This window comes from Somniosus microcephalus, chromosome 14 (assembly GCF_052327205.1).
Source record: "Somniosus microcephalus isolate GS21.2 chromosome 14, FLI_Smic_1.0, whole genome shotgun sequence".
Classification (NCBI taxonomy): domain Eukaryota; kingdom Metazoa; phylum Chordata; class Chondrichthyes; order Squaliformes; family Somniosidae; genus Somniosus; species Somniosus microcephalus.
Window position 1 is genome coordinate 19,317,463 of NC_141000.1, and position 16,871 is coordinate 19,334,333.

The window sequence follows — 16,871 nt, forward strand, 5'->3', positions numbered from 1 at the left end:
CAACAACATAATAAAGCAAGGCAGTGCAGTTTGGATTTTTCAATGTAACTGCAACCGAGTAAATTTCACAATATAGTCGGAAATGTGAAAGGGGACACAATTCTAGTTTTGAATAAAAAGCAAAATACTTCAGACGCTGGAAATAAGAACATAAGAATTCGGAGCAGGAGTAGGCCATATGGGCCCTTCGAGCCTGCTCCGCCATTCAAGGCTGATCATCGACCTCAACTCCACTTTCCCGCCCGATCCCCATATCCCTTGATTCCCATAGAATACAAAAATCTATCGATCTCAGTCTTGAATATACTCAATGGTTCAGCATCCACAGCCCTTTGGGCAGAGAATTCCAAAGATTCACAAACCTCTGAGTGAAGAAATTCCTCTTCATCTCAGTTTTAAATGGCCAACCTCTTATCCTGAGACTATGCCCCCTAAGTCTAGACACTCCAGCCAGGGGAAACAACCTCTCAGCATCTACCCTGTCAATCCCCTTCAGAATCTTGTATGTTTCAATGAGATCACCTCTCATTCTTCTAAACTCCAGAGAGTATAGGCCCATTCTACACAATCTCTCCTCATAGGACAGCCCTCTCATCCCAGGAATCAATCTAGTGAACCTTCGTTGCACCACCTCTAAGGCAAGTATGTTCTTTCTCAGATAAGGAGATCAAAACTGTGCACCGTAATCCAGGTGTGGTCTCACCAAAGCCCTGTACAATTGTAGTAAGATTTCCTTACTCTTATACTCCAACCACCTTGCAATAAAGGCCAACATGACATTTGTCTTCCTAATTGCTTGTTGTACCTGCATGCTAACATTCTGTGTTTCCTGTACGAGGACACCCAAATCTCCCTGAACACCAACATTTAATAGTTCCTCACCATTTAAAAAATATTCTGTTTTTCTACTCTTCCTACCAAAGTGAATAACCTCACATTTCCCTACATTATAGTCCATCTGCCAGCTTATTTCCCATTCACTTAACCTGTTTATATCCCTTTGCAGGCTCTTTGTGTCCTCCTCACAGCTTACTTTTCCACCTAGCTTTGTATCATCAGCTAACTTAGATACATTGCAATCAGTCCCTTCATCTAAGTCATTAATACAGATTGTAAATAGCTGAGGCCCAAGCACTGATCCTTGCGGCACCCCACTAGCTGCAGCCTGCCAACCTGAAAATTACCTGTTTATCCCTACTCTCTGTTTTCTGTCCGTTAACCAATTCTCTATCCATATTACCCCCAACCCCATGAGCCCTTATCTTGCATAGCAACCTTATACTGTATGTGACACCTTATCGAATGCCTTTTGGAAATCCAAATATACTACATCCCCTGGTTCCCCTTTATCTACCCTGTTAGTTACATCCTCAAAAAACTCTAATAAAATTGTTAAACATGATTTCCCTTTCATAAAACCATGTTGACTCTGCCTAATCATATTATGATTTTCTAAGTACCCCATTACCACTTCCTTAATAATGGATTCCAGCATTTTCCCGATGACTGATGTTAGGCCAGCTGGTCTGTAGTTCCCTGTTCTCTCTCTCCCTCCTTTCTTGAATAGCGGGGTTACATTTGCTACCTTCTAATCTGCTAGGACCGTTCTAGAATCTAGGGAATTTTGGAAGCTTACAACCAATGCATCCACTATTCTATCCACTATCTGCAGCCATCTCTTTTAGAACCCTAGGATGTAGGCCATCAGGTCCAGTGGATTTGTCGGTTTTTAGTCCCATTCGTTTCTCAAGTACTTTCTACTACTGATAGTAATTATTTTAAGTTCTTCACTATTATTACCCCTTGGTTCCCCACTATTTTTGGTATGCTTTTTGTGTCTTCTACAGTGAAAATAGATACAAAATATTTGTTTAAAGTCTCTGCCATTTCCTTATTCCCCATTATAGTTTCACTTGTCTCAGCTCCTAAGGGACCAATGCTTACTTTTGCTCCAAGGGGCTGACTCTCGAGCTATCCTTTCCCCCTGGCCTTGCTGCAGCCCGCTCGTCCCCAGTGCATTACTCTGTGCAGATCTCGCGACTATACTAGCCTCTAAGGAACGCGTAGTGCCAGTATCTGAGCTGGTGCCTGCGGGTGAGACATGCAGTGACGCGGTGTATTCTTCGTCCTACTCTTCTCTGCCTCACTCTCTACGGTACCCTCAGGGACAGGCTGCTCGGTTGCATGCTGATTATCTGAAAGCATAAAGGCACATGAGTTGGGTTAAGATGAGGGGAGGGGGCAGGAAGGGAGAAAGGGATTAGCTGGAAAGTGTGAAAGGCTTGTGGGGTGAGGGGGAAGTGGGATGTGCGAAGAAGGAGTAGGGATGAACATACCGTTGTTGGCCCCAAGGGGGTCAACATCACCGGTGGCCATGGCGCCCACCACCCACACCCAATGATTTGCAGCACTCTTTCCTCCAGCTCAGACAGTGGTTGGGTGTCAGGTTGTCCCCCGCCTGTGAGCTCCTGCTCCCTCCTATTGTGAACAACCTTGGCCTGCAAGAGAAAGAAAAGTGTGTGAGTGAGTGTGGAGCAATGTGTTTGGGAGATGTGCCTGCCATAGTTGAATAGCTGTCTTTGTGTGAGGTGTGAGTATGAGTGTCGGTAGGTAGAGATTGTTGGTGGGTGAGTGCTGGGGGTGTGGTGCTTTGGGCAGTGTGTGAAGACTGTGGTACAGATGGTGGTATGTAGCATTTGTTGAAGCATTCACTCACCCTGACCACCCGAGTGAGGTCATTAAATTTCTTCCTGCACTGTGCGTGGGTCCTGGGGACCACAGTGCTGCCCGAGACCTGCTGGGCTACCTCCCTTCACGTGGCACGGTAGACTTGCGGCAAGGGCCTCCTGCCACTTGTCGGGTACAGCACCGCCCTCCATCTCTCCACGGCGAAGACCAACCCCTCCAATGTTTGGTGGTAGAATCTGCGAGCTCTCTCCCTGGGCCGTTGATCTACCTTAATAACACCTCCTGCAGTGGTCTGGTTCCTTCTCCTTGGCCTTCTGCTGCTTGCTGAGACAGCTGCAGAACCAGCAATGCTGAGAATGAGGTTCTGCAGCATAATTGAACCTCCCCTTTAAGAACTGGAAAGAGCCTGTGGCAATGATGGCTAACGATTAGACTACACCTGAAATTGCTTAATGCTTTGAGTCTAATGCCACTGAGCTAGGCTTGATTTAGCGCTCCCATCCTTTCTTTGAGTGATGACACTGAATTTTGCATGCAGCGAGATTCATTAGTGCCTGGCGCTAAATCTCAAACTTTTCCAAAGTTAGCGCCCGCCCCTGGGCTATAATGAATTTCTCCCCCAAAGAGTGTTAAGAATGTGAAACTTGATACTGCATGGATTGGTTGAGGCTAATCGCATCATTGCATTTAAGGGGAATCAAGGTAAGCACATGAGGGAGAAAGCAATCGAAGGATATGCTGATAGGGTTAGATGAAGAAGGATGGGAAGAGACTCTTGTGGAGCATAAACACCATGCTGTAGACTTTATGGGGGAGAAATTGTGCTATATAGCACCTGTTTTTTAGGTGCTACGTGGCCTCCTAATGCTCAAAAATGAGGTCCTCGATGCACACACACTTCTGATGGAAAATGCGCTGGACGCCATCTTGGTAAAGGGGTTTGTACGCGCTCACCTAATGACCGCTGGCAGTGGGGAGGAAGGTGAGTATTCCATTAAACTTATGACTTGAGCCTTGGAGATGGTGGAAATGCTTTGCGGAGTCAGGAGGTAAGTTACTCATTGCAGAGTACCCAGACTACACCTTGCTCATAGCTTCAGTGTTGATATGGCTGGTCCAGTTAAGCTTCTGGTCAATGATGATCCTCAAGATGTTGATAGTGGAATTCTGCAATGGTGGTGCTATTGAAGGGCAGGGGGAGGTGATTGAGCTTTGTCTTATTGATGATGGCCATTTCTTGGCACTTAGGTGGCACAAATGTTACTTTCCGCTTGTCAGCCTAAGCCTTGATGAGTTATGAATGGAGCTGAACACTAGAATCATCTGAAAACGGCCTCATCTTTGATGCTTGGATGAAGGGAAGCTAATTGATGAACTAGCTAAAGATGGTTGGGCCAAGAATAATGTCTTGAGTAATTTTGGCAGTGATGCCCTAGGGCTGTAATGATTGATCTGCAACACCAAAACTATCTTCCTGTATGTCGAATAAGACTCCAGCCAATTACCCCCATTGAACTCATTTATACTTGGGCTTTTTGGTGCCTCGCTTGATCAAATGCTACCTTGATGTTCAGGGCAACTACCGCCTCCTTTTCACTATGGGCGTACAATCCCTCTACACCTCCATCCCTCACCAGGATGGCTTGAGGATGCTCCGCTTCTTCCTTGAACAGAGGCCCAACCAGTCCCCATCTACCACCATCATCCTCCGCCTGGCTGAACTTGTTCTCACATTGAACAACTTCTCCTTTGACTCCACTCATTTCCTCCAAATCAAAGGTGTTGCTATGGGTACCCGCATGGGTCCTAGCTAGGCCTGCCTTTTCGTGGGATATGTGGAACGCTCTTTGTTCCAGTCCTACTCGGGTCCCCTCCCTCACCTCTTTTTCCGGTACATTGATGACGGTATCGGTGCCGTCTCCTGCTCTCGCCCTGAACTAGAAAATTTCATTCACTTTGCTTCCAATTTCCACCCTTCCCTCACCTTCACATGGTCCATCTCCGACTCTTCCCTTCCCTTCCTTGACTTCTTAATGTCTCTCAATGTCTCTTAATCTCTCCTGCTTTCTATCCTATCACTGACCTTCCCTTTTGTTCTTTCATCCCCTCCCCCTTTTCCCAGCCCCCTAAACCTGCTTTCCATTTCCTGCTTTTTTCCAGTTCTGACGAAAGGTCATTGACCTGAAACGTTGACTCTGTTTCTCTCTCCACGGATGCTGCCCTGGCCTGCTGAGTTTCTCCAGCGTTTTCTGTTGTTATTTCGGATTTCCAGCATCCGCAGTATTTTGCTATCGTACTCTTACTTCTCCTCTGGTATTTATCTCATGCAACCATGTCTGGATCAAGGTTGTAGTGAGGTCTGGAGCTGAACTTTTCTGAGGTAATCTGAAATGAGCATTGTTGAGCAGGTTACTGGTGAGTAGCTGTTACTTGATGGCACTATTGATGACTCCATCGCTTTACTGATGTTTAGGTAGATGCTGATAGGGTTGTAGTTGTCCAGATTAGATCTGCCTATAGTATGCAACTACAGGAAACTTTCGATTTACCGGCACCTAAATAACCGGAAATCTCGGTTAACCGGCAAAATTCAGGAATAGGTTCAGGTAAGTTTTACTTCATATTACTTGCCTTCCTCGATCTATTGCTGTGCAATTGGGTGTGGCTGCAGCTGTTGCTAAGCTACAGAGACACTTGGAACTTGTGGCCATTGTTCTGCACCTGTTGCTAAGCAACAGGGTTTGTTGCTTTATATGGAGCTCTCAGCTCTCCGTATCTTTTACTATAGCTCTCGGTTATCTGGAATTTTTGATGAACCGGCACCACGTTGGTCCCGTCGGTGCCGGATTAAAAAAAGTTTCCTGTAGATGAGAAACACTACTCAATAATCTGAATTGGAAATACTAGAATTTATTCTGGTACAGTTAGAGGTTTTTAAAAGATGCACAGTGAGGTTTCATAATAATGAACACCTCTTACTATGTCACAGCTGCATAGTTATCAATTCACCGTTACCTCACTTTGGGAACATTAAGGGCTTAACATAACACACATGTAATAATAGTAAGTTACTTTATTTAGTTACATGTATGAATTACTATAACAAAACAGCTTCAATGTGATCAGTCCATGGCTACAGCGGTGCTAGCTAGGATCAACCAAACATTCCATGAAATAATTTTAATTTCTGTAGTCAAAGAAGTATAATAATGAAGTTGTACAATTGTATATTTTAACTTTGTGAATTAATGGTACCCTCCTCCCACAGGGCATTTATAGTTGTATTTGTCCTGCTCAGTGCCCCCTCCATTGCCCTAAAGTAGAACATTGTGAGTTAAAAGATATAACAACCAAATACTATTACATTTGCTGATGAGTAAGCATTTTGTAAAATGATTCTGTGGCCTGCATCTACTGTTGAAGAGTGATCAATCCAGCTTTTGGTTCCGTGCTGATTCAGGATTCTTTGCTTTCTGCCTATGATGCAGATGTAGTTGATGTTCCTGGTGCACCTGGAGCTCATGCTTACTTTTCTTTGGAGAATGTTGTTCTGCTTCATTAGAGCTGCTTTCATCTCCTTCTTCCAGTTGTCTGTGATGTGACTGATGCTACTTCAGAGCAAGTCCAGTCTCTTTGAAGAGTTCTGAATGGTGTGTATTAAATGATTAGCCCGAGGCTTGTCTTGATGTTTAAACAGGTTTATTTACAAGAAGTAATGAACTATTTTGACTTTGCTTCTTACCCTCCACATGTACCTGCTTGAGTAAAAGATAGACAGTCCAGTCTTAGTCACATGCCTTAAATCTCTTAAAGTGGAAATGTTAGTCAGTATTTGACTCAACTTATCATCACTGTGCTACATGGCTCTGATAGAAGAGGACACGTCTTTGGCTCTGATTATGTAATCCTATATCTTTACATCAACAGAGCTGAGAGGTTATATTTCAGAATTGTCTGAAGAAGTAGCTAGCAGTAACGGGCTGGATTTTCATTCAGGAGTCGGGTTGGAGGCGGGACTCCAATTTTCGGGGTTGTAGTCCTGCCTCCATTGAGATGCGGCCAATCCACGTGATTTTAACTTGATTGACCTTGTTGAGACCGCCCAGCGGGCTCAGCAGGCCAATTAAGGGCCACCCGGCAACAGGTGGCGTCACAGACTGAAATTTCATCTGTCAAGACATTTTGACAGATGAAATATCAGCGTTTGAAAGCTCTTTGAAGCTGTCAAACACTGACAGTCTTACTTCTAACATGAGTCCTTCTCCACACATTCAGTTAGAAATCTCTCCTGCACAGAAAGCTGCAGGCTGTCACTTTTGACAGTTCGCAGCCATTCTGCTTTCTGTGCCGGCGAGATGAGGGACTCCCCGAACCTAAAGGAAGGAAGGCTGAAAAGGTAAGAAAAGGTAATTTAAACTTCTTTAATCACTTTAGACACACCAAACACACTTACCTTTGCACTCATGCACACATCACTCACCTGAACACCGACATCTCGACCCCTCCAAGCCCTTCAACCTGATGGCCCGACTCCTCCAACTTGGCGTGGGTTGGAGCTGTCGGGAATCCCACAGTTCAAGCTTCAAAATAAGGATTAGGCTAAAAACTGCCTGTTAACTACCTGTTAACAGGCAGTTAATTGGCACTAATCCCTTGCCGCCTTGGGGAGGCGGGTCCCAGTGCGGGGCGGGTACCCGCTTCCTTTGAAACTGGCATGGAGGTGGGTTGGGGGCGGGATGGGGTCGGGACCCCCGAATTCGGGACTTTAACCCCCCGCACGCCTCCAATCCCGACTCCACGGCACACTGAAAATCCTGCCCAATGTCTCAGGGTTCTGGCAGAACCTGCCCTCATTATATTGCACTGTGGATTCCACCGCAGGATTAGCAATAGAGAAACAACTAAACGTCTCCAATCTAGTGCATGGTTTAGACTACAATTTGCAACTTCTCCTCTGACCATCATATCTTCCCCAAATGACTGTAGCAGCTAACACAGCCCAGCAAATGCAAAATTGCTCTGTTGCTTCTGTGTGGATAGGCTGCCTACTGGTGGCCAGAGAACATTGGCAGCCTTTGCCACTGATGAAGGTTATAGTGCTTTCGAGGACTACCTTGGGTGCTACCTTGGGAGCTGTATAGTTTGGGTGGACCTTGGACTCTCAGGTACTGTTTTCTTCTTCTTAGGCAGTCCCTCGGAACCGAGGATGACTTGCTTCCACATTAAAAATGAGTTCACAGGTGACTGATTAGTCCAATGCGGGACCTACAGTCTCTGTCACAGGTGGGGCAGACGGTGGTTGAAGGGACGGGTGGGTGGGATGCTTGGGTTGACGTGCGCTCCTTGCGCTGCCTGCGCTTGGCTTCCGCTTGCTCCCGGCGAAGAGACTCGAGGTGTTCGGCGCCTTCCCGGATGCTTCTCCTCCATTTTGTGCGGTCTTGGGCCAGGGATTCCCAGGTGTCGGTGGGGATGTTACACTTTTTCAAGGAGGCTTTTGAGGGTGTCCTTGAAGCGTTTCCTCTGCCCACCTGGGGCTCTCTTGCCGTGCCGGAGCTCTAAGTAGAGCGCTTGTTTTGGGAGTCTCGTATCGGGCATGCAGACAATGTGACCCATCCATCAGAGCTGATTGAGCGTGGTCAAAGCTTTGATGCTGGGAATGTTGGCCTGAGCAAGAACACTGACGTTGGTGCGTCTATCCTCCCATTGGATTTGCAGGATCTTGTGGAGGCAGCATTGGTGGTACCTCTCCAGTGCTTTGAGGTGCCTGCTGTACCTGGTCCATGTCTCTGAGGCATACAGCAGGGCGGGTATCACTGCTGCTCTGTAGACCATGAGCTTAGTGCCGGGTTTGAGGTCCTGGTCTTCAAACACTCTTCCTCAGGTGACCGAAGGCTGCACTGGCACACTGAAGGCGATGTTGGACTTCGTCATCGACGTCTGCCCTTGTTGACAGTAGGCTCCCGAGGTATGGAAAGTGGTCCACGTTGTCCAAGGTCTTGTCGTGGATTTTGATAATCGGGGGGCAGTACTGTGTGGCGGGGGCAAGTTGGTAGAGGACCTTTGTCTTACGGATGTTTAGTGTAAGGCCCATGCTCTCGTACGCTTCGGAGAAGGTGTTGATGATGGTTTGGAGTTCGACCTCCGAGTGAGCACAGACGCAAGCGTCATCTGCATACTGTAATTCGATGACAGAGGATGGGACGACGTTGGATCTGGACTGGAGGCGACGGAGGTTGAACAGTTTCACGTTTGTTCTGTAAATTAGCTCCACTCCAGTGGGGAGCTTACTGAGGTTGAGATGAAGCATTGCAGCAAGGAAGATTAAGAGCTTCTGCAACACGTTATCATTAGAGTTGAATCTGCTGATGGCGACAGCAGGACAAATGAAATACTACATTATGCTGTATAAGGGTAACTTAAACTAAATGTCTACTTTATGTCATTGCTTGTTTTCTATCCTGCTTTAATTTCTATGATCCCGAACACCTTAGATAAGGATCCTTTGAAGTTGCTTGTCAGTGGCTTCTGTATTTAACCCTTATGCAGTTATTATAATGTTAGGTATTATCATCATATATTGGTATAAAAATATCAAGTTCAAGCATTTCTCCCATATCTCAGAAAAATATTCAGAATTAGTGATTTACGTTTTTATCTTCATGGAAACAAAGCAGTTCAAACTGTTAAATTATTAAGCTGAAGCTTCACAAGCAGTACAGCAGTATGGACCCAGGTGTTGAAACGGATTCTTTTGGTCCTCAACCTGGTTCAGTACAAACACTGAGTCGAATACTGGTGGAGTTCAACAGTTTTTATTCCGTCATCCCGGGAGACTTACTCTGATACAGCACAGTCCTGACTCCAGAAGAGTCCTGACAGGTTAAACCAGAGCAAGCAATCTTTCATACAGTGTGCCACATTATTATACTTAAATTTGAGAAGACATTAACACATCGTACAGTCTGCACCAATCCCGAGCTGTACACGTATACATTTAATTTGATTTCCTGGCCTGGCAGTATGAAACAAAGAAGTCACATTTCACTGAATGGTTTATAGTTAAGTAAATATGCTGGTAATGGTTTCACGATCACCTAATCAATATGGTAATGCGTTTGCAATCATGGTAATGTGTTTTCTGATCGCCTATTGTCTGTATAACCTCTGCACTCCGCCCTACACTGTTTCCACCAGCAAGGTGTGACATCGTGGGTGCCAGCCATATTAGCAGCCACAGATCAGTTTAGCTTCTTTTATTTTACTTCCTGCTGCCTTCACAGTTTCTTGAGTTAACATGATCATTTCTTACAATATGCAAGTGACTCAGCGATGTCGACATTTCACCACCATTTTATGCTGACAGGATCCTCCATTTTAGATTTTGTTACCATATTTTGCATTCTATATCCTCATTCCCCCCTTTTATCATTCCATGATAACCATCTAAGGTACCCAGTGATTCTGGGCTTCATCCTACTGGTCCATCTCTATCTTATTGAGTCTATTATACTCCTCCTCCATTAATTCCTTCTCAAATTTAATTTCTTCTTCTGATGGTTTCCTTTGTACCAATTGACTTGGAATTACAGTTGCTCCTAATCTATTGCAGCAACACTTAATCAGCGTGAAAACTAGAAAAATGCACATAATTACGGCAAGTACCACCACTAGCCCATGTAGCAGAGTTTGTCCCATTGATCCTAGCCATCCTCCAATGATCCAATCAAACCAGTCATCCCCTGGCTTAGGTTTCTTATACTGACTTACTGCATCCCGGATATGTTTGACAATGTTTGTTATGTTTTCCGAGCTATCAGGGATATAAGTACAGCACTCACTTCCTATCAAGGCACAGGTTCCTCCTTGTGCTGCAAGGAGGTAATCTAAGGCCATTCAATTCTGGAGGGTTACTGTTCTAATGGCTATCATTTCGGCACTCATGTCTGCTATAGCTTCCTCAGTGTCATTGGCAACTATCTCTAGTAGCCTTGCCAGATTCCTTGTTTCATCCATCAAGCTCATTATTCCATAGGGAGGGTTTATAACGCCGAAAAATCGATTAAAAGCTCCTAGCTCTCTTTTGGTCACGTGTTTCTTAAATTCGTGGTGTTCCCCAATCTTATTCAAGTGGTGAATAAAAGGTACTGCATAACCTAAGTAACACGAACCCGTCCAATCCCGGGGTAACCATGGATAGGCTTGGTGACCACATATAAAATAGGTCCCATTATATGCGATTAAATTGTCGTCTAATGCCTCACGAATCCTCCATCCCCATCTGATTTCCATTCCTTCCCATGGTCCCCCACTTGTCCTATTGGGGGTTCCGGTATGATCTAATTGGAAGAAACCTTGGCCACAGCCTCTGGTGCGAATACATTTTGTTACATTAGCATTTTGGAAACATTTACTGCGTCCTACTTCTGTACCTCCGGGCACACTCTTCGTTAAACATATTGGCCCCTTCGGCCTACCAACTCCTGAAGTATTAGTAAGGACTAAGGCTGGAGGCTGGCTGTTCCGATTATAATTAGGCTGGTACCACCCTTGGGAAGTGGTTAGGTCGTAACCTGCCGACTTCCATTTGTCCCCGTCGCCCTCCTCGTTGTATGAATCTTTATAAACGCCGCTGGCGTTCTGGCGCATGACCCACTCCGCCATCTCTGTGGCATTGAACGGGATGGGTCTCAAGGGAATCCCTCTTTTACTATGGATAGGAATGTGACTGCAAACCCAACAGCTTGTTAAGTTATAGCTTTTGGCGTATTCATATGACATGTGCAGAAAGGTGTTGGTAAGTAATTCATGTTTCTTCCGTGATTTGTCCGTATCGCCTTGAGTCAGGCACAATAGTCCAAAAAGTCCAATAACAACGAGCAGCAACTTCATGGTTTCAGTCTTCAGTGGGCGCTCCGCCTGTGGTGGTGTTTTCTTCTTTGTAGCACTCGGCTCCGACCCGCCTGGGATGCTGTTTTCTCCCGGCTCCGAAACTTGATGCTAAGCAGATGGTCCCCTAGCGGTTGTTAATCTATGAAATAAAAGGCTTACACACAATCAAAATTAAAACTTAAAATATTAAAACTTAAAATTAAAAATTAAAATCGTATAATAAGTATAATAAGAGTAGGATTTCAGCAGGCCAGAACAATCCAAACACAACACCAGACCTCGTAAAAGCTGCAGTCACCTCTATCAAGGCCGAGCACGAGTTCTGTAGTCTCCTATCAATGGCTGATCAATCAAAATAAAATTAATGATTGTTTGTAAAATCTACTATATACTGTACTGATTTACTACTGATTATCTCCCCCGCTTTTGATTGGTTTCTCCAATCAATTTACAGTGGTGGAAATGCACCCATGCGCATCTTCCCTCGACCTTAGCTGCAGTCGGGGTTGTTAGTAAGACCTGATATGGACCTTCCCACCTTGGATCTAGACTTTTACGAGTCCAGTTGTTAACCATCACATACGAACCTGGTTCAATTTTTAGAGAACCAGATAAGTCAGGAAGTTCACCATATGCAGCACGGACCTGTGAATGCAGCCCGTGCAAAACCTTAGTAAGAGCCAAGACATAGGTCGTCATTTCTTCAGTCATATGGTGAAAATGCACCGTTGTAGCAGCATTTTGGTTCCTGGGAGTCTTGAGTGGTCTACCATAGATAATCTCAGCAGGTGTAAGTCGTGCTTTACCCGCTGGTGTGGTGCGGATCTGAAAGAGAGCCACAGGAAGCAATTTCAACCAAGTGGAGCCGGTTTCGGCTACCAGTTTAGCAAGTTTGTTCTTCAGAGTCTGATTGGTTCTTTCGACAAGTCCTGCAGCCTGTGGTCGATAAGCACAATGCAATTGCTGATGAATGTTCAACTGGGTACAAAGTTTCTTGTTCACTTCGGCAGTGAAGTGAGGACCGTTGTCAGAACTTAACCGAGTTGGAATACCATACCGAGGTATGATCTCTCTCAGCAATACCTTAACAACAGTAGAGGCTTTATTGTCTGTGGTTGGATATGCCTCGATCCATTTACTAAATACATCTACAATGACAAGTACGTATTTGTAACACTGACATCTTTCCAACTCAATGTAGTCCATTTGCAGGGTCTCAAAGGGACCCTCAGGTAAAGGGGTTTTTCCCCATTCGCAAGGCACTCCCTTTCCAGGGTTGTGTTGTTGACAAATCAGGCATCGATCGCTAATGTTCTGTGCTATTGCTTGAAGCCTTGGATGCCACCAAGTGCTTAGAAGCAAATCACCAACTGCTCTGGCACCACAATGAGTTGCAAAGTGTACACATTCAATAACCCATAAAGCTAGCTCATCAGACATGCAAGTCTGTTCCGCGGGAGTAGCCCAGAGTTTTGATAAAGGGTTATATACACATCTCAATTCTCTCCACAAATGCTTATCACTACCAGGAGCGTCCTCCTGCAACTTAATCACCTCTTGGATGGTTGGCATTAGTTTTTCCGAGGTAGACTGATTCTTTTTGGAATTTTTAGTCTGCCTCATCATTCGGGGCACAATCATTTGGTGACTCCTAGAAGCATTTTTGGCTGCCTCATTGGCGCGGCGGTTTCCTATATCTACCGGGTTTTGGCCAGTGGTATGGGCAGAGCATTTAATCACAGCTATCTGTTTGGGGAGTAAAAGGGCTTGCAAGAGATCTGAGACTAACTGACGGTGAGAGATCGGGCTGCCCGAAGAGGTCAGAAAACCTCTATTTTTCCACAATTGTCCAAAGTCGTGAACTACTCCAAAGGCATATCTAGAGTCTGTATGTACATTGATTTTTAATCCTTCTCCCAAAGTACAAGCTCATATGAGTGCAAACAGTTCGGCTTGTTGGGCAGAAAAAGGGGATTCAAAGGCTGCTGATTCTAAGGTGACACCTTCCTGATTTACAATTGCATAACCAGAAATTCGTTTTCCCATCTCATCAACTGAAGAACTGCCGTCCGTATACATGGTAATATCGGGATCTGCAATAAGAGTGTCAGACAGATCAGGTCGGACTGAGGTATCATCCTTAATGAGGTTTAAGCAATCATGGCTTGGTTCATCACTCTCGGAGGGCGGATATGCAAGGAAACTGGCAGGGTTGATAGTGCTACAGTGTTTAAATGCTAGCCGAGGATTGTTCAGTAAGTATATTTCATACTTATTTTGCCTGGCGGTAGTCAGGTGTTGGGTCTGCAATTGCCCCAATAACGCAGTGACTGAGTGAGAGCTATACACGGTAATGTCCTGCTGAAGTGTCATATTAGCAGCTGACTGTAGACTGTTGTAGATGGCTGTAAGGATCTGGGTGCAATAGGGATGTCCTAAGGCTACCGGATCCAGTTTTGATGAATAATAAGCTACCGATCGATGCTTATCTCCATGCTTCTGAGTCAGAACTGCTGTTGAGCAATCGTTCATTACTGTGCAATATAACTGGAATGGCCTATCATACAGGGGTCGTCCCAGGGCTGGTGCTTGGACCAGATCCTGTTTTAATTCCTCAAATGCCTGCTGTGCCTCTAGTTCCAGCTCAAACTCTCCCTCTTTAGCCGTGTAGGGAGTCAGATGTTTGGTTAATACTGCAATATTAGGTATCCACTGTCGACAATAATTAACCATTCCCAGCCACTGCCTGACTTGTTTGGCCGTTTTAGGGGTTGGCGTCTCGCATATTGGCTGTATTCTGCTAGTTTCCAAACTGCGGTTTTCGGCTGATAACATAACTCCAAGAAATTTAACTGTCTTCTGAGCCACCAATACTTTCGCTGGAGATACCACATATCCTAATTCTGAGAGATAGTTCAACAACTGAATAGTGTCCTCTCTGTTACTTAGCTCATCAGGGCTAGCAATGAGAAGGTCATCCACATACTGGATCAGATTGGAGCCACAATTTAATGTCAGTGTCTGTAATTGCTGTTGAAGGCACCGCGAAAACAGGGTAGGTGAATTCACAAAGCCCTGGGGTAATCGAGTCCACGTATACTGCTGACCGTTGTAAGTGAAGGCAAAAAGGTATTGGCTAGTAGTGGCCAATGGCAGGGAGAAAAAGGCGTGCTGGAGATCGACTACCGCAAAAACTGTAGCATCAGCAGGTATCGAGGCCAAGATGTGTGCTGGATTAGGTACTAGCGTATGAAGTGGCTGAACAATCGCATTTATTGCTCGTAAATCCTGCACTAGGCGGAACTGATCAGGCTTACCAGGCTTCGGAACAGCCAGGATGGGTGTATTACAACTGGATTGGCAAGTTACCAAAATCCCCTGCTCCAACAATCCCTTAATGAGTCTGTCTATACTCGGAAGAGCTTGGTGTTTCAAAGGGTATTGTCGTACCGTCGGCAAGGTCACATTTTCCTTCACTGGGATCTCAATGGGTTTTATGCCGGTTAGACCTACATGCGTTGGGTCTTCTGCCCATACCTGTGGATTCACATACTCCAGTATGTCTTTCCCTACATGACGGTGCACCACAGTCAGGCTAGGCTCAGGGTTTTGGTAAAATTGGACCATCAGACCTCCGGGTAACTGTTGCGGTTGGTGACATTCAGGGTTTGCCTGATCTATCGCTCGTTTTACCATGGGCCCCAAATCTTTGGCATGGAAAGGCTGGTTAACTTCCCGCGTGATATGAGGGGCCACTGTCGAAGGCTGCTTCCACAAGTGTAAGGGAACCTGCACAAACTCTGCTTTTCCCTCAGGTCCAGTTACTACAGCCTTGAGGTAGATTGTCCATTCGGTACCTTCCTGATCTTTAAAATACTCCTCAAGGGTCCTATCCTTTCCACTTCGATCATATGCCAGTGTCACATGATAGGAGGATGCATTGAGGTCGAGCGACCACCATTGAGGTGTAGTCGAAACATAACATTGCCTTTTATTTGCCCAATGTCCTATTGCTATTCCTTCATCACCACAATCAAGTTTGAGTTGGAATGCACATAGTAAGTCTCTGGCCATCAAATTGCAGTCCAAGCCGGTAGTTATTACAAATTGGTGGGTTGCAGATTGATTTTTGTAGGTCACCTGAACTGGTTCTGACATAGCATACTTGGTCATTTGACCTTGGAAGCCTGATAATTCCTGGGTCTTGTTGGATCGGGGAAGTTTAAGGTCCAATTGGACAGAGGACATGGCGGCTCCAGTGTCTACTAAAAAGGGATACCATTGATCCTGGATTTGCAACATTAATAAGGGTTCTCGGTCCGAATGTAAAGTGCTGACCACTAGATTAGCTAGTCAATTCTGTGGGAATGGATTGTTCTGGGAGAAATTGGTATATCCTCCCCTGCCTCCTCTAGGTCCTCCTTTGTTTCCTCTCCATCTTCCCATGCCTCTCCTAGGTGGGTCTCGATAGGCTAAGGATTGGCAGTCTCTGACCCAGTGGCCATCCTCTCCACAGTTATAACACTGCCCTTGTCTTGGACCTTGGTATCCCCGTCCTTGTCCTCTACCCCTTCCTCTACCTCCGTAATTCTGTTGTGGAGGGGCGTAGGGTAGGCCGTATGCAGGAGCATCGGGGCCGTTTGGATGAGTGTAATATCCATAATTCTGAGAGTCTACCCATCCAGGGGTACAGTATTGAGGTTCCATCTGATACCCTGTCCTGTCTATCGTGTGTGGTTGAATTGGGACTTCCTTCACGACATATTCTGTTTTTATTGTCTTCTGGGGTTGGTTCTCCAAACCTTTACTCTCTTTCCAATAATATTTTATGGCTCTAGTAATTTGAGCTGGGCTATTTTCTGCCCAGTTCATATTATTGGTTTTAATTGCGGTTGCTACCGCAGCCGGAAGGCAGTTCATCAGAATGGCGCAGAATTGGGGTGAATTGGCTCCTCCTTGATAATTGGTGTCCCCCGACTGTCCCTGATAAACCTCACAGAATCTCTCCAAAAATTCCTCAGGTCCCTCATCTTTCTTTGGCTTAGTATCTAGGACATTGGATATGTTAATAGGCTTCTGAAGTGTTTGACTAGCAGAATAACAGCCATGCTTATGGCTATCATTGTCATTCCCCATGGCCACATTTAGGGCTGCCAGATTAGCATGTCGCAAGTGAGTTAAGAATCAAGTATGTTCCAAGGGGGTCAGTACTTGTTGGATTAAAGCCCATAAATCTCGGGATTCAGCGTTGTACACTTGAATGGTGGTTCGTAAAAAGTCCACAAACTTTTGAG

At 45.4% G+C, this 16,871-nt stretch overlaps 1 pseudogene; it reads right to left on the minus strand.

The window, feature by feature from the left end:
- LOC147107362 (uncharacterized) overlaps positions 1 to 11,577 on the minus strand; it is a 30,344-nt pseudogene extending 18,767 nt beyond the window's left edge.
- Between the last annotated feature and the right edge of the window lie 5,294 nt (positions 11,578 to 16,871).